We start from the raw sequence: 26,634 nt of genomic DNA, 5'->3' as shown, positions 1-26,634 counted from the left end.
ATGGCTGTAAGACTTAGTTCTTTATTTGAACATGAGATGACAACCCATCTCTTCTATCTCGATATATAGACTTGGGTTGGAGATTTATGCACACATATAGACACATACACAACAGAGTTTCCGTGCCTGAGATGCCTGGTGTTTTCTCTTCCATACTTGATGCCAAGGGAATAAGGATAGGGATTCCCTACTACTAATGGATTATGAAGCCAGCCCCCTCGCTTATGAATATACGTACACTCATCTTTTCCTATGATGTACATTATTGGACCTCCTGTATTTGCCTTCTACTCTGGTCTTGCCAAGGGCAGCCGGTGCATTTGCTTTCGGCATCAAGACCAGAACCATTCAACATGAGCTCCCAAAATAAACATTCAACTGGCCCTTTATGAGTGTTCATGGTCTGGCCCATGCCTGCCTCTCCATCCTCTTTTCTCCCAGGCTTCTTTGAGCTCCTGACCCCTGGCCCTTGTGAGCGTTTTAGATCTGCCACGTTTCTTCTCTGCACTTAGAAATTTCTCCTGAAGCTCCTTCTGCCTAGAGCACCATTGCCCATTGTCTAGTTGCATGCATTTCAACTAGGTAATTCTTACTCATCTTTCAGATTCTACCTCCATTGAGAAGCCCTACACCTACATTAGATTAGTGCTTAAAGCTCTCCCAGTGCTATGAACTGTGCCTTTAAGACACCTAACATGGAGAAGTATTATAAAGTTACTTGTAATCTCCATTAGGCAGGGGCTGTCCTTCTGTTCACTATTATATTCCTAAGGTCCATCACACAATAGGTACACAATAAGTATTTGTTGAATGAATGAATGAGTGAATGAATGAATGTGTTTAGTATTTGGGACTTGTATTTGTGCCTCTAGAGGGGATGCATCTCGACTTGATGTCCCCATTCCAAATGAACATCCTTTGCAAAGCTCTAGAGACAGAAGTGGCCCTGTTCCTGCCTGTGGATCAAAGAGTCTGTTAGCTCATGGCTGCGGAAGAGACTGAGCCTTTTCTTTTCCAGGGCAGGCCCCCAGGAGAGCCATATAGAGTGGCCAGTTTGCCTTTGGGCCCATTGGCGCCTTTGGGTTCTCACCCCCACAAGGCATCCTGGACCCTCACATCTTCTTTCATATCTTGGCAGGTTCCTATGCCTGCATTTCTCTTCTGTTTGGTCTCCAGCAACCTTTTCCATCACTGGCTGTGGGGCTTCAGGGGGCCTCCCGCTCTCTGAGCTCCAGTTTGGGGTATCTGTGTCCTTCCCTGGACTGTGAATTCTGCCCTGCCCTAGGCCTTAGTCAACGGTTGCTTTCAACTGTCATCAGAATGTTCTGTCCTTAAAATTCTCAGGGGGTTGGTGCGTGGGCTTTGCAGACAGGTGGAGTACAAGGCCTTGAGCCCAGAGTCCAGGTTTTTCCCTTGTCAGTTGGCTCAGCCTTCAGTATGCAGTAACCACACAGCCATACATGGCGATTTGCTTTTCTAACCGAATTCTTATTCAACTTTTTCAAGGCAGTCATGGCTACCTGAGCTCTCTGGCGTGGTTTCACAACCTCACTGGACTCTCCCTGCCTTAGCTGAAGCTGAAAAGAACCCTCTCGTGGGTCCTTTGGCAGACCCAGCTGAGGGATATTGGGGACCAAAGCACTTCCTGCAGCCTCACTTGGCCCCGCCCCCCAAGGCAACTCTGACCCCAGGCTGCAGCGGCCCTTGTTTGCACCTGTCTCAAAGCAGCTTCTATTCCCAAGACTGGAGCCACTTCTGCCCCAGGGCTGGGGCCGTGCCTTGAGGAGGGGGGAAGACCATGTTCATGGCTGAAAGAGACAGTGCAAAGGTGTCATTTAGAGTGGCTTCCCCTTGGTCACAAACTTGTTTATCTTTAAGAAATATGAACTTGGGTTCCCCTACCCCTTAAATCCCTGAGGCTTGGCCATCTTTCTTGAGGTTGTATGTAAACTACGCAAGTTGGGGCTTCCTCTCTTATTTGTGTCTTTAATAAAAGCCTGAGTTAAAGGCCCATCTGATCTGAGTTGGCTTTGGGTCCCTGGATCTTACTCTGTCCACTCTTTTTCTTTTTGTCACTTAAAAAAAATTCTTTATAAAATGTTACTCTTTCCACTCTTTTTTTTTTTTAAATGTTTTATTTATTTCCAGGAGAGAGAGAGAGAGAGAGAGACAGTGTGAGCAGGGGAGGGTCAGAGAGAGAGGGAGTCACAGACTCCGAAACAGGCTCCAGGCTCCGAGACGGCAGTCAGCACAGAGCCCGACGCGGGGCTTGAACCCACGAACCGCGAGATCACGACCTAAGTGAAAGTCGGACGCTTAACCGACTAAGCCACCCAGGCGCCCCTACTCTTTCCACTCTTGATGCTCCTGGTACAAGACACAGTTTGTTCCTCTCTCATTCATGCATTCATTCATTCATTCGTTCATTTAATATCTGTCGAACTCCTATGTGCCAGGCAGTAGTTAGGTCCTGGGGATACCAAAAGTGTCAGGCAAACCAAAAAAGACACTGATCTTTAGAGGATATCCTGTCTAATGGGCCACCTGTATAAAGGGGCACTTGGCTGCAGGGAGGTGTGCGAGTGAACCATGCAGGCTGGGGACAAAAGTCAAGAGGCTATGAGAACTTGCAGATCATGTTTGGAATTTTCATGTTTTGTCCTAGAAGCTTTGGGGAGCCATGGGGAGATTTTAAGCAGAGGAAAGAAATGATCAGTTTGGGTTTTTGGAAGAAGACCCTCACTGCTGTGCACAGCACCAGTTAGAAGGGGGCAGGGAGTGGAGATGGGTCAGGGAACCCATCAGGCAGTGCGGGTGGCTAAGACCAGAGGGGCCTGGGGAGAAGAGGTTGAGGATGTACCTCACGTGGATGAGGGTGGCAGATCGTGGGTGTAGACTGCAAAGGGGACTTAGTAACACTGAATGCACACACTGGAGCAGGGATACAACCGTAAGTTAGGTTTGGAGCGTATTGAGTTGAGATTGAGTTGAGGCACCTTTGAAAGAAGGGGATATTCAGGTCAAGAGCTCATGGGAGAGATGTGGCCTGCATTGGTGAATTATCTGCCATACGTAGTTACTCCATAGGAATGGTGGAACTTGCCAGGGAGACAGACTAGAAAAGCGAGGGCGCCTTGGGGACAGGGAGGAGCATCAGTCAAAGGAGGCTGAGGAGGAATGGCCAGAGCAGTAGGTGGGGTGCCAGGGAGTTGTAGGTTCATGATAGCCTTGAAAGAGTATCTGTTTGTTTCCACAAATAGTTGCCTTTATCACAAACACATCTTCTTCATCCTGAATATGAACTGTAGGGAGCAGGGGGAAACTTAGCCCTAATGCCCTCTAGAAGGGGCGTGTGGGCTCTCACAGGAGGCAGGAGGGCCAAGGAGGGCTCTGGCAAACTCCATTAGATTTGGTGGCAATGACAGGCATATCTGAGAGTTTGGGACAGGCATGGAGAAGCCTGTGGAAGTTCAAGGCTGGGTGGGAGCACCTTCTCTGTCGATGGGTCTATGGGCTGTGAGTTCAGGGACATTATAAAGAAAGAGAACAAGGAGACCAGGTGTCAGGAGATGAGGGGTCTTTTTAGAGGTTGTGGGGGTTGAGAAGCCTGACTGGGGAGAAGCAGTGAGGGGAAAGAGGAAGGCCAGTTCTGACCACTGGCTTCCAAGAAGGCCAGCTTCCATGGCCTGTTAGTCTTGAGATAGACAGAAGCTCCCCCCCTCCCCCCGGCATATGGGCATGTTTCTTAGAGAAGCAAAGAGTAGGAATTTGTCAAGAAAAGAGAACAGTCAGAAGGGCGGAGATGATAGCATAAGGGAAACAATTAAGGATCTTGATTGGAACTGTTATTCCCAATTTATGTAGGCTCTGAGAAAGTTTCTGAAGCCTATGTAGCCTTTTTAGAGCTGTTAGGAGCATGTGGAGCATGTTTAGGGCCCAGAGAAAAGGGACAGTGGAGAGGCAAGGTGAGAGAAGCAGGGAGGGGCAGTGTGGGTCACAAGCTAAGACAACTTCAGCAGATCGAGGTAACCCATCAGATCTTCTCCATCTCTCCGAGCCAGCATACCACAGCTAGTACAGGCAGGTTCCTTCACCCCTCACGTAAGCACTGGATCTGGCTGCCATTTTGTGCCTGGCTATTCCAGATAGCTCCCAGCTGGAGTCCCTCATGGTAAGGCCTTACCACAAAGAGAGCAGTCCTGCCAAAGTGCAGGCTTGAGGCCATGGCCAGGGAGAATGTGGGGTGGGGTGGGATCGGGTGGGGATAGGGCAGAAAGAATACTTTCAGACCCTCTTTGGAGTATGGCCTTCCTCATGACTTCTAAGGCAAGACATACATTAAGACAAAGAAATAGGTTTTCAAGGGGAAACAGGAGACTCAGTGTGGGTACCAGAGATGGGCACCATGACCTTGAAGGGACAATTTTGGAGTGGTTCTCCCAAGGATGAGGGGCAGGCAGTACTTGCACCTCTAGCCCTCAATTTCCCTACTTGTAAAATGGGTGGTGGTGGTAATAGAATAGTCTACTTGAGAGAAATGTTGAGGATTTTATGAGTTAAGTTTTGTATAGAATACTTAGAACATTCAGACACATCACAAATGATAGTAAATACTATCACGATTTCAGAAGACATTGTCCACTTACATGAAATTTTTGGTCTTTGTGGGCACAAACTACATTTCCTAACAATATGACTCTATGCTGCTCAAAAAGTAGGCATTCCGGTTTAATTAAGTGGTAATGAGGAGATTCAATTCCAGAATTACGTATTAGGATACTTTTGAATAAATTTTCCATGGATGCTTATTAGAGTGGAAAAGATACAGAGTTAAGGTGTTCGAAGACCACAAATGTTTGTTCTAGCATCTTCTGTATGCTAGACTTCAATGGCCACCATGATAGAAATGGTACTTGCATTAACAGTGCTGATGACTGGCTGGGGAGACAGATGAAAGGTTTTAAAAAGCTACAAATTAGGATTAATGCCACTAAGGGGAAAAATCCCAAGGGGAAGAATAGCATGGAAGGTACCTAACTTTAGGTCATGAAGATCTTCTCTGATAAATTGACATTAAGCCAACTATCGGCCACTCACCAGTGGTTCTGGAGGCGAGGTGGTATGAAGTATTCTGCGTTAGAGAAGGATTTTCCTTCCCAATTAGGTGATCTCAGGCAACCCTGTGAGTGCCAATTTCTACATTTGTAAAATGAGAATAAGCCTACCTATCCAACTGACCACAACAGAGCTGGGGTGAGGATAAAATGAAATGATGTGAAAGACTTTTGTTACACACAGACAGATGCATCAACAAAGAATCTAGGACGAAAGGGCTCACTGATAATTTCCTTTCACCGTTTCTCTGCATTACATTTGGTTTCTGGATCTAACACGACTGTAGTATACAAGGTCTGTCCGAGAGGGGCGGTGGCTAAAGATCATGTTGAGAATACATGACCTTGGTGTGCAAGGTGAGAGGGGTGTGGAAGGGGCACAAAGGTGATTCTCTGGAGAGAAGATGGCTGAGCTGAACTGTAGGAGATGAGTGGGGGAGAGTCCAGCTTTTTGTAAAGCCTAAAAGTCGGAGAAATTTTAGTGTGGGGTAGTTGGTACAGATTTCAGTGTTCAGTAGACACAAACCCTTCTGGAACCCCTCCTCGGGTAAGGGCATAGTCAATGTTACTTAATTTTGAACCAGAATGTTACTTAATTTCCAGAACCATGAAGTTCTGGAAATAGAGAGGCAGACATGCTTTTCCCCTGGGTGCTCAGCGATGTGACTTCTACCCTGTAGATAATCATCAAATGTTTGATGTGTTGAAGGACACTCAAAAAGGGGAAGCATCCAAGGAAAGTACTGCCAGGTTGCCATGCAGCTTCTGGGCTATAAAGGGAGATCGGGATCAAAACAATCTGTGGGTTTGCAAAAAACATCTTATTCCACATGCACTGTGAAGCAGGGCAAGTGCTACAGATGAACGAACCCAGAAAATGCCATGCTCTGGGGAGGAGGCATCTCCCTGGGCTGCACAGGGGCATCAGCCATTGCTGTGGTTCCTTTTTTAATCTAAAACTCATGGACAATGCTGTGCTGCTCGTTATATCAATGTCACTGCTGGACGTTGGTGACCACCCAGCCTCTGTCTACAGTTTCCAGATGGAGTTTTCTGATTGTTATTATATTGGTGATTTTGAGAACATTTAAGGGGAAAGAAACATCAACCCATTGAGGATATTGCCTACAATAGGACTTGGCGAGGTCACGTCCTGATAAAGACATTTTCTCAGCTACTCTTTCAAAAGACAGAAGCACCAAAGCAAACATTCTAGTGGAGGGGCTCTCAGGTGGCCTTCAGGTGAGAGGGTGAGATAGGAACCTTCTGGAAGGGAAGGGGATGGGGAGGGTCTTTTTTTTTTTTTTTTTTTTTTTTTCCAGAGAGTCACTCACTTCTTAACTCTGTCTTTCCAACAAGATNAGATTCCATAGGGTTCTATTTGTGGCTATTCCTTGCAGAGTCTGGGCTCCATGTTCAAGAGCATTTCCACAGGGGTCCATGGAAAGCACCTCAAGCTAAGAGAGACTTTGACTTTTGAAACTTAAAATGTTAATTTTTATGAATGTCTTTCTGTAGGTAAAGAGGAGGGACTAAGGAAGGCAGTTGGAAAAGAAACATATAGAAGGGGCCAAGAGAAACTAAGGACTCTGAACAAGGTGGGGAGTTGGGTCAAGACAAAACCAAGAGTTTTGTGGAGCAGATCCCTAACACCTCAGGGAAGGAAGCCAAACTTAGTCAGTATTAGCGGAAATGACATACCGGCAAAGGAAACCGGGAGGAGAAACCGAGAGGCCAGCTCAGAGCTCCTTGGGCTTGTAGGGGAGCACGTGCAGGAATAGGGCCCCGACATGAAGGGTCTGACCATTTCTTGTCTTCCGCATGTCTCTTTTTTCCACTAACAGCCACCTGTCAGCAGTTTGTGGGCAGGCTCCAGACTCAGCGAGAATGGAGGGAACTTACTACATCTCGTGGAAGGAAGACCTCACATGGCCAAGTGGTCAGTCCTCCCCAAATGGATCCCTGCCTTTGACACAATCCCAATCAAAATTGCAGTGAGAGTTTTTTGAACTTGGAATGGTATTTCTAATATTTATTTGGAAGAATACATTTTGGAGAAACAAGTAAAACTCACGTGGGCACGTGTGCTTGCAAACACACACACACACACTGAGTAGACTAGCAAGTAAAAGCTTGCACTGTTAGATTCTAAAACACACTTTAAATCTGAAACCTTTTGAATGGTAGGAAGCTAGTGACCAAATGGGGTGTCTCCAAATTCACTCGCAGCTACTGCAAATGGTTTTCCCGTTTTCTGAAATTCATCTGCTCGCTCTCTATCCCCACACTCAATCAACATGGTTACCCTGTAGATAATAAATGAAGGCCTGTATCCTTCAGTATATTGAGTTGGTGATTTTACTGAATAAGTGTGGCATTCTAAGTCAGCGAGGAAGTGTAAGTCATGTAACAATTGACCCAGAAATCACATTATTATTTTTTGGGTGAGTAATTACTGAGTGCCTGTTTGGGGCAAGCGAGGCATTGTTCTGGGTACTGCAAACCAGCATGTGAACAAGAAAAATGTAGTCTTTGCTGTCCCAGGGAGCAGGGAGTTTTTAGGGAAGGAGAGACACAGTGAACTAAGAACCAACCCAAACGGCAAATCTGGCTGTGGAGACAGAACGTCACAGAAAGTGCCGGCTGTGGTCAAGGAAGCCTTCTTGGATGAAGCGGAGCACTTGGGAAGGTTCCTGGGGACATGCAGGTGCAGGTGCATGCCACGGAGGTATCTGAGGAACAACGTTCCAGGAAGTGGGTGCCACCAATGAAAAGGAGCAGCAGGTGGATTTGCTACATGAGGCGGGTCATGTCTACCCCTCTTCCAGTAAGTAGTGCCAGTAATCGTGCAATTACTAGAAATCATTGTCATGGTGCCCTCTTTGACTTCACATTTCACGTTGAAGCTACTCTTCAATTTCGGGAAACTATTGCATAATGAACTCAATTATGTATATTTACCCTTAACCCCTCCCCCCATCCCTCACCTCCAAAAACTACATCTTACAGAATCACACTGTGTCTACTGCTGAAACTTTAAACACAAAACAACTCCAAGGGGTCAGGTGGAATTACAGAATGAAGGAAGTCTAATGCTGATTCTCTGATGCTGTAATTGTCGTGTTATGGTTGTGCCTTTTGGGTCTACTGTTTAAAACTCAGACTCAGAGATACATAGGGCAGGGGACGGGAGAGCCACAAACTGTGTCCAAAGCAAGCTCCAATGATTCTGAACCATTATCAATGAAACTGCGAATGGCTGTCGATGAAGCCGTGGTTATGTAGACCTAATATTTACTTGTCTTTATGTGGATGTGTGTGTGTGTGCATATTTGTGTATGAGCGTGTGTGTCCTCCTCACTGCTCCCCAACTCCCCAAAATGTGCCTAGTCCCAGCATTTGCCAGTCTACAGAGTGTGCAGATTTTCCTAGATCACACTGATGGCTGAAGTTGAGTTAAGTCACGCAGCTCCCAGTGCACTCCTAGCTCATGGCAAGTTCTTTGGACCTGTATTTCTATTGCTCTGGTTGGAAGAATGAAAAATTTGTCTTCATTGAGCTTAGCTCCCTGAGGTTTTTCTTTCTGACTCTCCCACAGAATTTTACTGTGACAGAACCTATTTCTTCTTTTTTTAAATGTTTATTTTTGAAGGAGAGAGAGAGACAGAGCACAAGTGGGAGAGAGGCAGAGAGAGGGAGACTCAGAATCGAAAACAGCTCCAGGCTCTGAGCTGTCTGCACAGACCTGGCGTGCGGCTCAAACCCATGAACCGTTTCCTCATGACCTGAGCTGACGTCAGATGCTCAACCGACTGAGTCACTCGGGTGTCCCTTGAGGGAGCCTATTTTGATGTCACATCCTGCAGCTGCGTACCCTGTCCTGGCTTCCCTGACTTGGGCTCTTATTTACTGGGAGCTCCAGTGCCATACTGAAGCAGCCAGACAAACAGAGGTTGTGGGCGAGAGGACCATGGTGGCCTCCCCACAGGCATCCGTTGTGTAGCAGTGAGACAGCCACCCACCATTTTGTCCAGATGGATCCCAACTCTCTGCTTGGGTAAACGTGCAGGGAGTACGACAAAGTATTTTCCTTTTTTTTTTTTTTTTTTTGAAGACCATAAAGCAGCATTATTTCATATGGTTGAAAAATACAGTAGCTTTGGTTGTTTTCATTGAAATTAACCTAAGTTGGCAGACATGTCTATATGCCGCTCAATTTGCCAAAAGATTGCCTCTCAGTCATAGTGCATCTATGTCTCCACATTCTGCTTTACCTGCTTGGGAATTTAGTAGAACAGGAGAATGGAAGTTTCGGGTGCCTAATCAAATCATTTTCTTGAACCGTAATTTATGTTAGTGCCTCTGCTGGGGGAGAAGCTGGAAGGGGTGAGGCTAAGAAGGACTTTGTCTCGTCATGGCTTTGCAGGCAGCAGAGAAGATGGCACCCGATAATATTACCCCTCAGTTTGCTCACAGAGGGTGGTACAACCCCAGTCCAGTGCGTCAATGCCTTTAATGGAGGGCCTTTCTCTGGAACATGACAGATATCGGTACCCTCAAGGGATGCTGTGGTTGCTCTATATGTATAATGTCCCATTGTTGTTGACTATAAGGTGAAGGTTTTATATACAGGGGTCTATTTGTTCAGAAGTTGGGTGTTGCTTGATTTGGGATAAGCCAACTGGGCTGACAGAACTTAACCTCTAGGTGAATCCTTGAGTTACCAGGTATGAGTATACTGGGAAAATGGCTCCAGCACCTTTGGGTCTCTGACCACAGGGTATAAAGGAAACACAGGCTATTAAATTTTTTTTCTCTAGAAAAAGTATGTTTACAAATGTGAGCTCTGAAGAAAGGAGACTTTGGTAGCCAGTGGAAGCCACTGTGTTCCAGGGCCTCAGATGGACTTGAGCGTGAAATAAGCCTTAGCTGAAGCGCTCCCTTTCTGCCCAGCCAGGACACGCTCAGCTTCTCTGTCAGTCTCAGAGGAAGTAGTCTTGTTTTTGTCCTGTATTTTTCACTCATAGCCTCTTGTCCATTGGGTGACAGGAAGAACCCAACTTGGATTTTGTGTTATTTACTTTCTAAGATCTGAATTAAACTCCATCTGGTGATGTTTATGGAAGGAAAGAGGCCTCTGATAAGCACAGCTGGGAGGGAGATTTCCCAGTGCTCCAGCCCTGTGATTTTGCTCACTTTCTCCCAGCCCAGAGGCCCCTCAGTGAAGTGAAAGGAAATCTGAAGACAAGATATCTGTTCAGGATTTCATCAAGTCTTTGGATTTGAGTGGAGACAAATGCATGACATGGTATGGAACTGGAGACCCCAGATGAGTCTGGAAAGTCTAGAACTCACTGCCTCTCCTTTAAATGCCCACCTATCTTTCTCTTTCAGCTCCATGCCAATGCTCATTCATGACCCAACTGAAGAAGAAAAAGGAACATTAAAGTATTTTGTTGGGGTTTTAGATTGGGAACAGACCAGAGGAGACATTCCACCCAGTATCCTATTTTTCATAGATGAATTTAAGGTCTATTTACCCCCATGACACACTTGTGTGTGATCAACACTGGTCTACAGATAATGTATCAGAAATGTATCTTATTGCAAAGGACAATGGCTTCTTGATGGGCAGGGATATGTGAGGCTAGGATCAGAACTCTCTGGGTCTTCACAATATGAACTGGATAAGAGTTACAAAGAAACCAGAGTCTTTACTTTCTCTGTGCATGAATTCTCCCACCTGGCCCTGGGGGGCAGAGACTGTGCCATGGCCACATTTCTGCTCCTCTCGGGGTCCATGGAGCTGTGTTCTGTGACAGCTGAGGTCCCTAGGAGGCAAGCCAGCCACTCAGGCAACGTTAACATTTGATGGGATGTGGTCATGAGTGTTCTCTGTGGAAGAGGATACTTGTCTGGCGATGTGGGAGCAGAGTACCGCTGAAGAGGTCATTTGGCAATGGAGCTGGACACCTGCTTGTAAGATGTTTCTGTGCCTCCCTCATGAGGAACACGGGAATTCCAGAGGCAAGGTTACTTGGCTGTCTTATGGATAAGGGGGTAAATGGGACATAGTGTGGTTTAGTTTTTTTTTTTTTTAATGTTTTATTTATTTCTAGGAGAGAGAGACAGAGACAGCATGAGCAGGGGAGGGTCAAAGAGAGAGGGAGTCACAGATTGAAACAGGCTCCAGGCTCTGAGCTGGCAGTCAGCACAGAGCCCGACGCGGGGCTCGAACCCACGAACCGCGAGATCATGACCTAAGCGAAAGTCGGACGCCTAACCGACTAAGCCACCCAGGCGCCCCAGTGTGGTTTAGTTTTAACTTTTATCCAGTTTAGATCGTGAAGACCCAGAGAGTTCTAATCCCCACATATCCCTGCCCATCAAGAAACCATTGTCCTTTGCAACAAGATACATTTCTGACACATTATCTGTAGACCAGTGTTGATCACACACAAGTGTGTCATGGGGGTAAATAGACCTTAGGTTAGTGTGCAGGAGCTAGAGCTGGTGGGGAACATAGGAAGGACATAACATAAAAGGGTAAACTCAGCTAGCGTGGAAGAACAGCAGGCTCTGTGATCAAGAAGCATCTGAGGGGGATGCTTGGGGCCATTAAGAGCCTAGGGCTTCTTGGCGCGGGAACAGTTACAATTTAAAGTGATCTAAGCCTCAGTTTGAGTGTCAAACACACCGTTCTCAAAGCAACGACATAACATGTCACCCTTCATGTCACTTCCTGACACAACTTTCACTGGGAACTCTTCCTATTTCTGGTTGATGCGTGAAGGCAATACGCTGTGTGTGTGTGTGTGTGTGTTGAAGTAAAAATATCAATTCAAACTAAACTGTTATCAATTTAGGAGTTCAATTGTAATCTGTGCAATATTCAAGAAATAACTAAATACCTAAAATAAATATATAGGTATACATTAAAAAATATATAGGAAAGAAAGAGAAAACAGTTCACAAGAACAAAATCAACTAAACTCAAAAGACCATAGTATTGGAGTAGATAAATATAAGGCATACAGGAATCAAAGAGAAGGATTTCTGGGTAGTTCAATCGGTGAAGCGGTCTGACTTTAGGTCAGATCCATGGTTTGGGAGTTTGAGCCCCACCATCAGGCTCTGTGCTGTCAGCATGGAGCCTGCTTTGGATCCTCTGTCCCCCTCTCTCTGCCTCTCCCCTGCTTTCTCTCTCTCAATTATAACTGAACATTAAAAAAAAAGAGAAATCAAGGAGAAAAATGTCAGAAGTCATTTTCAGTAATTACAGACAATAGGTTAAACTTTCCAAAATGCAGTGACTGATAGAAAGAGGGGGAAAAAACCAAGATGTAACTTTATCTTGTCTGCATAAAACTTGCTTTAGATGCAATGCTGAGAATAGGTGAAAATGAAAGTATCAGAAAAGATGTTCTAGGTAAGTAAAATAGAAGAGAGACATGGAGTCTATAATATTAAAAAAATTAGACTTTAAGTCAAAAACTCTTACAAAAGACAAAGAATGACATTATATATTGATAAGTGTGAATTAGCAAAAATATATATACATATGTAAATCATTTGAAAACATGCATGAAAACTGTCCTCCAAATGGGGGGCACCTGGCTGACTAAGTTGGAGGAGCATGTGAATCTTGACCTCAGGGTCGTGAGATTGGGCCCTGTGTTGGGTGGAAAGATTACTTAAAAATAAAAAAATAACCTTTAGGGAAAAAATTCCTCCAAATGTAAGAGTAAATAGCAACTGAATTGAAAGGGAAATTGTTGCATACTAATATTCGAAGACTTCAAGAACCCAAGTTCAAATGGAGAGCACATCTACGCACCAAGATCAATAAAGAAAAGCAGACAAGCATGGCAGTAAACGAATCTAATAGCCAAAAAAAGAAAAGTACTGAAAGTACTTGGTGCCAAAGACACTAAGGAGTTTCGAAGTGGCTCAATCTACAACTGGTTAGATGATTCTTAAATCAAGGATATAAATGAGTCAGGATAGAGATTTTGAAGGCAATATTTTTGAGAATTTTTCTTAAAATTTTTTTTTAATGTTTGAGAGAGAGAGAGAGAGTAGGGGAGAAGCAGAGAAGGAGACACAGAATCCCAAGCAGGCTCCAGGCTCTGAGATGTCGGCACAGAGCCCAATGAGGGGCTCAAACTCATGGACGGTGAGGTCATGATCTGAGCTAAAGTTGGACACTTAACCGACTGAGCCACCCAGGCGCCCCTTGAGAATTTTTCTTGAAAAGAACTTTACTGAGAACACTTTCCTTCCTCATACAGGGCAAGAAGTGTGTGTGTGTGTGTGTGTGTGTGTGTGTGTGTGTGTGTGTGGTGTTGATCACTTCAGGTCAACAGGAACATGTAAAAAAACTTCACAGATGTCACTTTCAGTAAGAACCACAGTGGCGGGTGCCTGGCTCCTATTGGAGTAGAAGGCCAGAAATGAGCCAGGCGGGTGTGGGTGGATGAGCTGACGCCAGGTGGCTGCTGTGTCCGCACAGCGCTTCCAGAACGTGCTGGGGCAAAGAAAGTTGTTTTTGTGTACCAGTGGTGCGCCCTGTGTGAAACCAGATGTGAGGTTATCTAAGGACTCGTTTGGAAGGACTCCCTGTGAAGGCAAGTAGAACTCAGGGGGGAGGCAGAAGGGGGTGCTGGCTTCTGGGGCGACTACTTCTGGGAGTGAGGTGTCATCTAAATAAGCAAAAGAAAGTGATGGTTTCTGATGGTCCTCCCGATGGACCAGAGATGGGTTCTAAAGGATGGCAGAAGTGTCCCATCAGGTAGAAATATCAGCCACGCCCAGAACACAAGGCCAGCTTCTCACAGAGCCAGGCCAGTAAGAACTTCCCTTACCTCTCCCTCTGTTTCATCCAGCCAACCCTGGAGGGGTCAGTACTGCATGTACTTGCAGAGGGAGAGATGTACGGGGTAGAGGGAAGGAGCAGAGCACACACCATTGTCCTGTCCGTGGGTTTCTGCCTCCCCGCAGGCCCCGGCTGGGGGTGCTGGGGGCCAGGTGTCAATATGGATGAAGACTGAAATGTAAGGCATTCTATGACATGGCATTTAAACTTCTGGACTGAGAAGGTTCTACAGCTAAGCGACCACAGGACTCTGTTACTTAAGAGTGACCACAAAAGTCATGGGAAGGCTGGAATTTCTCCATGGGATGGTGTAAAATGAGCCCTGATGAAAGAGCTAGAATGGGAACTAAGTGCCGTTCGTTTGTAATTGAGTCCAACTTCAGATCTTGCCAAATGAGCTTACACACGTCGATGACTTCTCAGGCCAAATCTGGCTCACCGTGAGCTTGGAAAGACCATGGCAGCATTCACCGAAGAAAGAAACATTGCAGGAAAGAATAAACAGGTGCGGCTTACCCTGCCAGGGGGTGAGTAAACATCCTGATATGTACAGGAATTCACGGGACCACTTCAAAGACCCAAGGTGGATTGGGGAACGGACATGGATAGCTCAGGGACTGATAACCATCTATTTGACTTCAAATGAAGGATATACAGATAATGACACAAACCAGAAACAAATTGCTCACTGTAAAGTGCCAAGACAAATGGCATCATTTTGAAAAACATAAATTTGGATCTTTCAGAAAATCAAATGAAAATAAATAGAAATAATGAAGCTACAAAGTATATAGACAAAAAAACAACCCAGGAGAATTATGTTTTTCAGATCACTTAATATGAAGTAGTGAGAGTAGATACAAAGGAAAAGGGTGTTAAAATTGACTTCGTTGAAATATCTTTGTCGGGGTGCTTGAGGGTGGGGGCTCGGTCCATTAGGCCTCTGATTCTTGATTTTGGGTCAGGTCCCAATCTCATGGTTCGTGACACTGAGCCTTGCATTGGGCTCAATGCTGACAGTGCAGAGTCTACTTGGGATTCTTTCTCTCCCTGTCTTTCTGTCTTTCCCCCACTCTCTCTCTCTCTCCCTCAAAATAAATAAAAACCAAAAAGAAGTAGCTTTGTCAACTAGAGTCAAAATTAAGAATATGGTGATATTTGGGTTTCTGCCAGGATGATGAATGAGACACCTGGACTGACTCTGTTGCTGAAAAGAGCTCAAAATATTAGAGCAGATATATTTTTTTAAACCCCCAGATGCATGCTTGATGACACAAAATATTAAAGAGCACGAAGGCAAAAATAAAATGAATGTAGTATCTTTGAAAAGTTAACATCCTAAGGTGGTTTCCAAAGTCACAGATAGGACTCAATTCCCAACGTCCACGCAGGCTGGAGGTCCGAATAGGAGACCCCCTACATACAACTGTGATTCTAAAGGAATGTATCATTTTAAGGGCAAGCCAGAAAAACCCACCTCCCACCTCTGCAGGGGATGGCAAAAATAACCAGTGGACATTGGACATAAGACTTGGAATCGAATTGAGGGGAGGGGACTCTCCCTGAGAAATTGTAACAAACTTTTGCGTGTTTTGCTGCCCCCCGTGCCTGCCACCTGAGATGTCTATAAAATCTCAATTTGAGAATTCAGCTTAAGTGATTCTGGACTGGAAATTTCCATAAATGTCTGGCAGAAGCAAATACTGATTCCATCTGGAAGAACTTATCCTCATTTTCAATTAAATCCTGGAAGAAAATCAGCAGCTCACAGTAAAAAAAAAAAAAAAAAAATTACAAAACACACACAGAAACAAACTACCTTGAGTGAAAGCCAGCAGACACAGAAACATCAGATTCTTGAAGATTTCAGATACAGAAATTAATGGCTGCAGAAAAAAACATCTGTTAAATAAGTTTCAGAATATAAAAGAACAATGTGAAACTGGATACAAGACAAAGATTTGTAAACGAATCAGTTCAGAAATTAAAAAGAACTGAAATTTGAATTCCAGAGTTTTGATATTTTTGCTTGCAGTCAAAATTGAGGGACAGGTACCAGATTTTTATACCTTTGCCTTAAGCAACTAGAAAACTAGGCAAAACACATGAAACACGTTTTTAGACATCAGACATCAGACAAGGACTCTCATCACTCAACAAGGATGAGAATAATTTGGTTCCCATCAGAGTGGAAAGCCTTTGTAATGCATGAGACATTAGAATAACCCTCAAAAGGGTATCGCCTTAATAATGGATCTAAATTAATACTACACTGGGGTGCCTGAGTGGTTGAGTCGGTTGAGCATCTGACATTCGATTTTGGCTCAAGTCATGATCTTATGATTTGTGAGTTTGAGCCCCACATTGGGCTCTGCACTGACAGTGCAGAGCTTGCTTGAGATGCTCTATCTTTCCCTTCTCCCCTCTCAAAAATAGAGAAACATTTAAAAAATACTGCAAAAGAGAGCAAGGAAAAATATAAAAAGAAACAAAATGCAGACAGAATAAATAGAAGACAAATAACAAAATGACAGGTTTAAAGCCGGCTGTATTAATAATTACACAAGTAGTAAATGCAGTGTGTATAAACAGTGCAATCAAAAGACAGATAGTTATGGACTAACAAAAGGAATGCCTGATTACCTACCGTCGGTGAGAAACACACCGTAAATGTAATAATACAGATAGTTTAAAAGCAAAAGGATGAAAAAAATATATCCTGTGTAAACATTAACCAAACGACTAGGATTCACATCAGCCAAGGTAAAATTCAGAACAAGGAATATCACCAGTGATAAAAGGGCCATTTTAATATTGATTAAGTAGTCATCTCATGAGGATGATGTAACGGTCCCAAGCGTGCATGCTCATAAGAACAGAGCTTCAAAAAACACTACACAAAAACTATTAGAACTGAAAGGAGAAATAGACAAATCCATGATTATTGTTGGAGATTTCAACACTCTTATTTCAGGAACTAAAGGAACAAGTAGACAGGACATCAGTAAGGATATGGAAGACTTGAAGCCCATCAAGTGTACCGAGGAACAGTCACCAAGATGTACCCTAACACTGAACACCACATGCCTCAATAAATTTAAGGAATCGAAATCACACAAAGTGCATTTTCTGCCCGCAAGACATGAAACTAACAAATAAGAAACAGAAAGAGGTCTGAAGAATATTCTCCAAATATTTGGAAAGTAAACAAGATCATTCTAAATAAACCGTGGGTCAGGGACAAACTCACAAGGAAAATTTGAATTTGTTTTGAAGGGAATAAAAAGAAAAAACATATCAAAATTTGAGGTTTGCAGCTAAAACAATGGTTAGAGAGAAATGTGTCGCATTGCATGCTTACTGTCATGAACTGAATTCTGTCTCTTCCCCTCTTCCCCTTCCTGTTCATATGTTGAAACCCTCATCTCCTATACCTATTCAGATATAGATATCTCCTATTCCTATACCTATACCTATTCAGATATAGAATCTGAAGTTGGAGACAGTATCTTTAAAGAGGTAATTAGGTTAAAATGAGGCCATTAGAGTGGGCTCTAACCCAATAAGATTGGCGTCCTTATGAAGAGTGGCGATCAGATCACAGACACACACAGAAGGAAGAAGATGGCCATCTGCAAGCCAAGGGGAGTGGCTTCAGATGGAATGGACCCTGCTGATAACCTTGATCTTGATCTTCCAGCCTCCAGAATTGTGAGTAAATAAATTTCAGTTGCTTATTCTGCTCACTCTACAGCACTTTGTTGTGGCAGCCTTAGCAAACGAATATACTTATATTAGAAAACAATGAAAGGTCCCAAATAAAAAAGTCTAAGTATCCACCTTATGAAAATAGAAATAGAGGGGTGCCTGGGTGGCTCAGTCAGTTAACTTCTGACTTCAGCTCAGGTCATGATCTTGAGGTCCATGAGTTTGAACCCCGCATCAGACTCTGTTATCAGTGCAGATCCCCTTCGGATACTCTGTCTCTCTTTCTTTCTGTACCTCCTCTGCCCGTGCTCAATCTCTCTCTCTGTCTCTCTCTCTCTCTGTCTCTCTCTCTCATTCTGTCTCAAAAATAAACATTAAAAAAAAGAAAATAGAATAAAGACAGACACGGGAGTCTATAACATTGAAAAACAGGAGAGAAAAATCAAGAACCCCAAATCGGATTCTTTGAAAAGGTAAATAAAACTGATAAATCTGAAAGTCAGTTACCCCAAAAGTTGGTTCTCTGAAAGCAATAATAAAACTGACAGGACCCCAGCCAGGGTGATCAAGGAGCAAAATTAAAAACCCAAGTCAATGTCTGGGTCGATAAAACATAGGCAGGGATCCTACCAAGAGTACAAGGATGGGGGCACCTGGGTGGCTCATTTCGAGAAGTGTCCGACTTCGGTTCAAGTCATGATCTCGTGGTTTGTGAGTTCAAGCCCCACGTTGGACTCTGTGCTGACAGCTCAGAGCCTGAAGGCTGCTTTGGAATCTGTGTCTCCCTCTCTTTCTGAGCCCTCCACACACACCCCCCCGCCCCCGCGCTCTCTCACTCTCTGTCTCTCAAAAAGAAACATTAAAAAAACCACAAGAGTACAAGGATGATAAGAATACCATGAACAACATTATGCCAACATATCCAACAAGATGAAATGGACACATTCTTAGAAAGACACAAACTACCAGAGCTCACTGAAGAAGAAAGAAATAACCCGAATAGCTTTCTCTCTATTAAGTAACTCTAATTAATGGTGGAAAACATTCCTACACAGAGGGGCTTCTCAGTTTACTTTAGTAAACCATTCTACACAACTCTTTCAAGCAAATAGAAGAGGAGGGTATATCCCTCACTTTATAAGGTCAACATGACCCGGAGACCAAAACAATACAAATCCATTCCAAGAAAAGTAAGCTACAGACTGATTCACCTCATGGACAGGATGCAAATTTAATTAACAAATTAACAAATTTTAGCAAATTAAATTTAGCAATATATAAACAGAATAAGGCATCATTACCAAGGAGAGTTCATGCCAAGAATACAGGATAGGCTTAATATTCAAAAAACATTGTAATTTACCATATTAACAGAGCAAAAAAAAAATCATCTTGATAGATACTGAAAAAAACTGATACAGTTTAATATATATTCATGATAAAGATTCTTAGCAAACTAGTAATAGAAGACAACTTCCTCTACATGATAAAGGACATTTATTATAAAATCCCTACAGCTAACCTTATACTTAATGGTAAAAGAGTGAATGCTTTTCTCCTAAGACTGGTAGGTAGATAAGGCTATTCCTTTTCATTGACCTTTTTATTCAGTAGTATTCTGGAGGTCCTAGCCAGTGTAGCCTAGGCAAGGCATGGAAATAAAAGGTATACAGATTGAAAATAAATACATAAGACTGTCCTTATTCACAGAAAACATGATTGCTCATGTAGAAAATCCTAGGAGATTTACAGAGCTATTACTAGCATTAATAGGTGAATTTATCGAGGTCTCTGGAAACAAAAAAAAAATCCATTGTACTTCTACATATTAGTGAGAGACAATGGAAATTTAAAAAATATTATTTAAAATATTATCAATACATAAAGCACTTAGAGATTACTTTAAAAATATATGCAATGCCTATGTGCTAAAAATGGCAAAACACGACCAAGAGAAATTAAAGGAAAGCAAAATAAAAGTAAAAACAATGCTCATAGATTGAAAAACTTACTATTTTTAGGATATTGATTTGACTTATCTCTATGTCCATTGGAACCTCAAAGTCCCTGAAAGCTTTTTAAAAAATAGTTCAGCAGCAAATTCTCAAATTTATGTGAAAATGCAAAGTACCTAGAATAGACAAAAACAATTTTGGGAAAGAACAAATTGGGAAAAATTTCACAATCTGGTTTAAAGAGTGATTATAAATGTACAGTAGTTAGGACGGGTGCTATTGGCATAGGGATAAACATAGAACAATAAAATATAACAGAATTTAGAAATAGGTCCACTCATTTGGTTAATTCATTTTTTACAAAGATGCCAAGGTAATTTACTGAGGAAAGGACCAATTTTTCAACAACTCTTACTTGAGCCATTGGATATCCATATTTATAAAAGTGAACCATGGCTCTTACCTGACATTGTGCACCAAATTAACTCAAAGTGGAAAACAAATGTAGATATAAGAGGTAAAGTGGTAAAATGTCTAGAAGAAAGTATAGCAGAAGATTCTTTTGTGTGTGATCTTGGAGCAGTCAAAGATTTCATAGTTTGGACATAAAACCATCAAAGAAAACAACAATAAATCACATTTCATCAAAATTAAAAACTTTTGCTCCTAAGTAGACACTGTTAAGAAAATAAAAAGGCAATCAACAAAATGAGGCAAAATGCATGCAAAATGCATGCAAGTACTGATAAAGTACTTGTATCCAGAATAAATTAAGAACATTTACAACTCAGTAATAAGAAATAATAACCCAATTAAAAACTGAACAAAACTCTGAACACGCATTCCACCAAGAAAGATATGCAATTGGAAAATAACCACATGAAAAGATGCTGAACATTATTAGTATTAGGGGAATGGGAAATGAAACCACAATGAATCAGGGCGCCTGGCTGGTCAGTCAGTAGAGTGTGCGCTTCTGGATCTCAGGGTTGTAAGTTCGAGCCCTACGTTGTCTGTGGAGATTACTTAAAAATACTATCTTAAAAAAACCCATAATGAAATAGAATACCACCACGCATTCATTAGGATGGCTAAAATTAAAATGACTGACCATGGCAAGTGTTGGTAAGGAGATGTAGCAACAGGAATTCTCACCGGTCAGACCGGTCAGAATGTCAAATGGTACAGAAGCTTTGGAAAAACAGTTTACTTAATCACTGGAAATGGAAGCAGTTGTTCACACAAAAATTTGTTCTCGAATGTTCGGAGCAGCTGTTTTCACAAGAGCTAAAAATTACCAACACTCCAAATGTTCAGCAACAAATGAATAGATGAACATGTTGTAATAGACCAATAAAAAGGAATTCTTCTCAAATAGAAGGGAGGAACCACTGATACATGACAATGACAAAGATGAATTTTAAAAGCATTATGATCAGTAAAAGAATATGGATGCAAAAGAATAGACTCTTGAATGTTGAGAACAAACGGAAGACTGATGGGGTGGAGGGAGGGGAAGGGTGGTGATGGGCATGGAGGAAAGCACTTGTGGGGATGAGCACTGGGTGTTATATGAAAACCAACTTGACAACTATTAAAAAAGGGGAAAAAAAAGAATATATATTGTATGTGAAATTTTCCCTGTAGGTGAATGAAATTCTATCAAAGGCAAAAGAATACTGACGGAAAGCAGATCAGTGGCTTCTAAGCCTCAAGGGGCAGGGAATTCACTGAAAGAGCCACAGTGGAACTTTCTGATGGTGATGGATGTATTCTATAATTCTCATGATTGTGCTCACACGACTGAGTACATCTTTCAAAATGCAGTGAAAGATGCACATGCCCTTGATGAATTTTGTGTGTAAATTGTGCCTCACTAATGCTGATTACATACACGCATAGAGGATGACCTGAGATATCCCAGTAAATGTCTCTTTCATTCGCATTTCAGAAGGAGGACAGGGGAAAGAAAATCAGGATAGTCACAATATTTGATATGGTTCACCATTTTCAAGAACTCTGAAAGAACATCATTGCACAGACATAAGAAGTCAAATGCATTCTGAGTATAAGAAAACAAACCCGTATCTAGAAACGTCTTAGAAAAATTGGATATTACCTGAGACAGGAGGATCTTAAAAAAGCATGTGGGAATGTATTGAGTATATTAAATGACAGTCAGGCTTTATATTACCACTGAATAGCAACAATAAAAGACATAATAAGTTTGTGGCTATGGGAAAGCAATCGAGAAACTAGAATTATAGACTCAGCAAAATAGTTTTTATAAATGGGGGCAAAGGAAAGATGTGTCACACAAACATAAACACCACCTTTTTTTTTTTTCAAATAGGCTTTTCCCAAATTAGTCAAGTGTCAAGAACATAACACAAGCAGATAGAAAACGATGCCAGATGGGAGCTTTGAGATATAAGAGCAAATTAAGGGTATTGAAATATGTGGCTTAATATAAGCATTCTTTGACTATGTAAGAAAATAATAATATGCTGTGGGACTAAAAAGGAAGAAAACGAAAACATTCTACAGTCATGAGAGAGGAGGCGATTTGTGAGAACTTCTTTCATGTGTGAGCCAGGAAGAATAAACAAGACTGTTCATGACAGCGATATGGGTAATAACCACTGCTGAAAATAACTCTAACATCATCAATAATAGGATGGATAAGTATGTATAAGCATCCAATGGCATATTTTACAGCGTGAACTGTAGCTGTGTGTAGCAACCTGGTTGGACTCCAAGAAAACACTATGGAGTTAAAAAAAAAATCAAAGCAAATGATAGGAGAATATATATTGCATCATTCACATCATTAAATTTTAAAACTGTGCAAAATGAAACTGCATGCATGCATATAAACAACGTGGCAAAATTATACAGAACAGCAAAGGTCAGCTTAGTGGCTACACTTGGTGACAAAGGAATGGATGGAATCTCAGAAGGACCGAAAGGGATTTGAGACCGTTTTTTTTTTTTTTAACAAATAGTTTATTGTCAAATTAGTTTCCACATAACACCCAGTGCTCATCCCCACAAGTGCCCTCCTCCATGCCCATCCCCCCCTCCCCCCCACATCCATCAGTCCTCAGTTTTTGTCAGCATTCAAGAGTCTCTCATGGTTTGCCTCTCTCCCTTTCCCCCACCATTTCCCCCCTTCTTCTCCCCCTTGTTCCTCCGTCAAGTTCCTCCTAATCCTCCTATACGTGCAAACATATGATATTTGTCCTTCTCTGCCTGACTTATTTCGCTCAGCATAACACCCTCAAGGTCCATCCATGTTGCTACACATGGCCAGATTTCATTGTTTCTCATTGCCATGTAGTACTCCATGGTATAGATAAACCACATCTTCTTGATCCATTCGTCCGTTGATGGACACTTAGGCTCTTTCCATGTTTTAGCTATTGTGGAGAGTGCTGCTATGAACATTGGGGTACATGTGCCCCTATGCATCAGCATTTCTGTATCCCTTGGGTAAATTCCTAGCAGTGCTATTGCTGGATCATAGGGGAGTTCTATTGTTAATTTTTTGGGGAACCTCCACACTGTTTTCCAGAGGGGCTGCACCAGTTTATATTCCCACCAACAGTGTAGTAAGGAGCCCGTTTCTCCACATCCTCGCCAGCATCTAGAGTTCTCTGATTTGCTCATTTTAGCCACTCTGACTGGCGTGAGGTGGTATCTCAGTGTGGTTTTGATTTGTATTTCCCTGATGAGGAGGGATGCTGAACATCGTTTCATGTGTCTGTTGGCCATCTGGATGTCCTCTTTGGAGAAGTGTCTGTTCATATCTTCTGCCCATTTCTTCACTGGGTTGTTTGTTTTTCGGGCGTGTAGTTTGATGAGTTCCTTATATATTCTGGATATTAACCCTTTATCTGATATGTCATTTGCAACTATCTTTTCCCATTCCGTTGGTTGCCTATTAATTTTCTGGGTTGTTTCCTTGGCTGTGCAGAAGCTTTTAATCTTGATGAGGTCCCAATCATTTATTTTTGCTCTTGATTCCCTTGCTTTTGGGGATGTGTCAAGTAAGAAGTTGCTGCGGTGGAGGTCAAGGAGGCTGTTTCCTGCTTTCTCCTCTAGGGTGTTGATAGTTTCCTGTCTCACGTTCAGGTCCTTTATCCATTTTGAGTTTATTTTTGTGCATGGTGTGAGAAAATGATCTAGTTTCATTCTTCTGCATGTTGCTGTCCAATTCTCCCAACACCATCTGTTAAAAAGGCTGTCTTTTTTCCATTGGATATTCTTTCCTGCTTTGTCAAAGATCAGTTGGCTGTATACTTCTGAGTTCTTGATTCTGTTCCATTGAGAGACCATTTGATTCTTCATTTTCCTAAACTGGAGGAGAGTCCGTGGGTGTTCCTTAGTTTTGGATTCTTTGTATCTTACATATATTTTTTTTAAATATATATTCTATTTTGTTAATCAGTGTCTAATTTAAAAGCACCAAGGAATCTGGAACATTCCGATGTGGTTTCCAATGCCCCTGATTGCCGGATGGGGTGTACTTTGATTTAAGCTTGATGAAAAGATCATGTGAGGACAGGCCACATCAGTACAGAAGACGTCACCAGGATGGGGTAGAAGGGATGGGGGATGCTGGGAAGTTGGTATGGAGGGGCCTCTCGGATTAAATACTATTTGGGTATAAAACCCCTGCAAGAATAGGTGACGAATTTCCATCTTTTAATGGAGCTAAAGTCTAAAATATAAGTGATACAATGGACAATCCTCAAAGCCAAGAACACTGAGCTCAGAACATTCTTGGACCAGAAATGAGTACATGGGTGGGGAGGGGTCTTGAAAACCCCTCATCTGTCTGCAGGGGCTGTGTCTGCAAAAACACAGGTAAGGATCAAACTGTCCCACAAAAGCTGGGAAAGTGATTCACAAACCAGCAGTTAACCCTTTCCCTCTGGTTCAGCCCTCACCTTCTCCTCCCCCCCCACCCGCTCTTTTCCATAGCTTCCCTCGCACATATTTGCCAGGTATTTTGGCATAATTTCTATTTAAAAATTTCAATACAATTTAATACATAAAAATGAACATACAAAATCACCATTGACCGCTAGGACCAGAATCATCCGGGGAGGGGTGGCAATCCTGTCAGCATACACGCTATGATATTCCCCTTCACAAGCCTTTTGAAATCCCCTCCTTAATCACACTGTTCTTGGTGCGCCTGGGTGGCTTAGTCGGTTAAGCGTCCGACTTGCGCTTAGGCCATGATCTCCGGGTTCGGGGGTTCGAGCCCCGCGTCGGGCTCTGTGCTGACTGCCAGCTCAGAGCCTGGAGCCTGTTTCAGAGTCTGTGACTCCCTCTCTCTCTGACCCTCCCCTGCTCACGCTGTCTCTCTCTCTCTCTCCTAGAAATAAATAGAAATATTAAAAAAAAAATCACACTGTTCTTTTCCCTTCCTTGTCCACCTTTATAGGCACTGAGAAATGTGTTGATCGGGAAGCAAGGCAACTTATTACAATTATGTGTAAACTAAGACTAAATAGGTTACGAAGGAAGGCTCTCGTTTTCTCATTCCAATTGAATGACAATTATATTAGATTTTCTCTTGGATCTTTTCCAGATAACATTTTCCAGACTTCTTCTGAATAAAGTCTGTTGGCAGCCAAGCAAGGCAAAGTTCGGCGTAGAGGTTAAGGAACCTTTGCAGTTAAATTGTTTGGCAAATTTGGACCCATCCCTTACTCTTTGCTTCACTTTCCTCCCCTCCTCCCCCCAAAGTAGGAATAATTAAATAATATTTATCACTTCAAAGGATCCTTATGAACATCAGTCAGGCTAGCGTATGTCAAACACTGAGAACATTTTGGGATCTAAAGTGCTATGAATTAATCACTCGGAATTCAGAAACAAGGTAGATGACCTTGTAGGACAGCCTGTGAAAGCTTTCCTAACCCACAGTGCTGGTGAATCGCAGCGCTGGGTGCAGGACAGGATTTAACAGTCCAGCCACTGTGCTGTTGGTAAGGGAGTGTGTGCTCGAGGTAGCAATTTGCAGCCTAGGGATATTCTGCATCTTGGGGGCAGCAGAGTCACCAGCTCCTTCCAGGAGCCTATGGAAGGGGATGTTTAGAATTACTCTGGGCCTTGTACTGGGCATGAACACGGAGGGAGGTTTTGCAGCAGTCAGCAACCCCCTCCCCCTGAGGATCTACCGTTTGCTTTTGTAAATCTTGATTTCCTCCCTCATTCCACCTGGGCAGGATGCATAAGGCTGGGCTGGGCTTGCAAGTTGCTGAGGGTCTGATAGGGAAAGACAGATACTAAAAAAAACCCCTACGGTATATAGTTATCTGACTGAAAGGATAAAAAGGAAACCAGATCAAAAACCTTGAGCAGAGAGCACAGAGGGGAATCCAGTTCTTTGTGGGCCCCCTGGAGGAGGTGGTAATTATGCAGTGCTCTGACACATCGGTGTGTGCAACAAAATCAAGAACTGTTGGGGACGCAAAACTGATAGCACTTGGGGCCTGCTGATGGCAGAGAAGGGGGACTGCCAGGCAGGTCCCAGGTTCCCATGAGATTTTGGGTAAATGGGGAGAGAGAAACTATGCCCCCGGCCCCCAGTCCCCCAGGCAATGTGTGGATTCCATAAGGCGATGTATGGGACCGGCCAGCACACAGTAGGATCTCAGTAAGTGTTATTAGCTCATCGTCTCCTGGGACGTGTGTGTTTTAAATTTATTATTGTTGGGAAATAAAATGAAGACATGGGGGTCACGGCATGGCCAAGTTTCTGCCTGGAATTTGGTTGGATTACCGCTGGGCCTTTTTGGCTGGTGAAGCTGGCCTTCCTTGCCGAAGTAGTTCTCAGCAGATTTTGCTCTGCTAAGCCATTTTTTACAAAAGTGGCCGCACTGGCGGACNGAAACGTTGTATCTGATGGCTTTGGTTCTGCGCAGAGGAGCTCTCTCTCTCCCTGGGGGTTCCTTTGCCTGTCGAT

The 26,634-nt window shown here is 43.0% G+C and overlaps 1 long non-coding RNA gene across 3 annotated transcripts; it reads left to right on the top strand.

Annotated features, from left to right (window-relative positions):
• The first annotated feature begins 1,656 nt into the window (after nt 1-1,656).
• On the top strand, nt 1,657-7,108 carry LOC144240115 (uncharacterized). Of its 3 annotated transcripts, XR_013337593.1 has the most exons (4): nt 2,838-2,950; nt 5,402-5,471; nt 6,633-6,712; nt 6,959-7,108. It is a non-coding gene; the product is annotated as an uncharacterized LOC144240115 (long non-coding RNA). The 3 variants fall into 3 exon arrangements; XR_013337594.1 differs by lacking the exons at nt 2,838-2,950; nt 5,402-5,471 and adding an exon at nt 1,657-1,828; XR_013337592.1 differs by lacking the exon at nt 2,838-2,950 and having other exon boundaries at nt 5,149-5,471.
• Nucleotides 7,109-26,634: the final 19,526 nt, after the last annotated feature.

This window comes from Crocuta crocuta, unplaced genomic scaffold (assembly GCF_008692635.1).
Source record: "Crocuta crocuta isolate KB4526 unplaced genomic scaffold, BGI_CrCroc_1.0 scaffold7, whole genome shotgun sequence".
Classification (NCBI taxonomy): domain Eukaryota; kingdom Metazoa; phylum Chordata; class Mammalia; order Carnivora; family Hyaenidae; genus Crocuta; species Crocuta crocuta.
The sequence above is the reverse complement of the archived record's forward strand: the minus strand, read 5'-3'. Positions and strand labels throughout refer to the sequence as shown.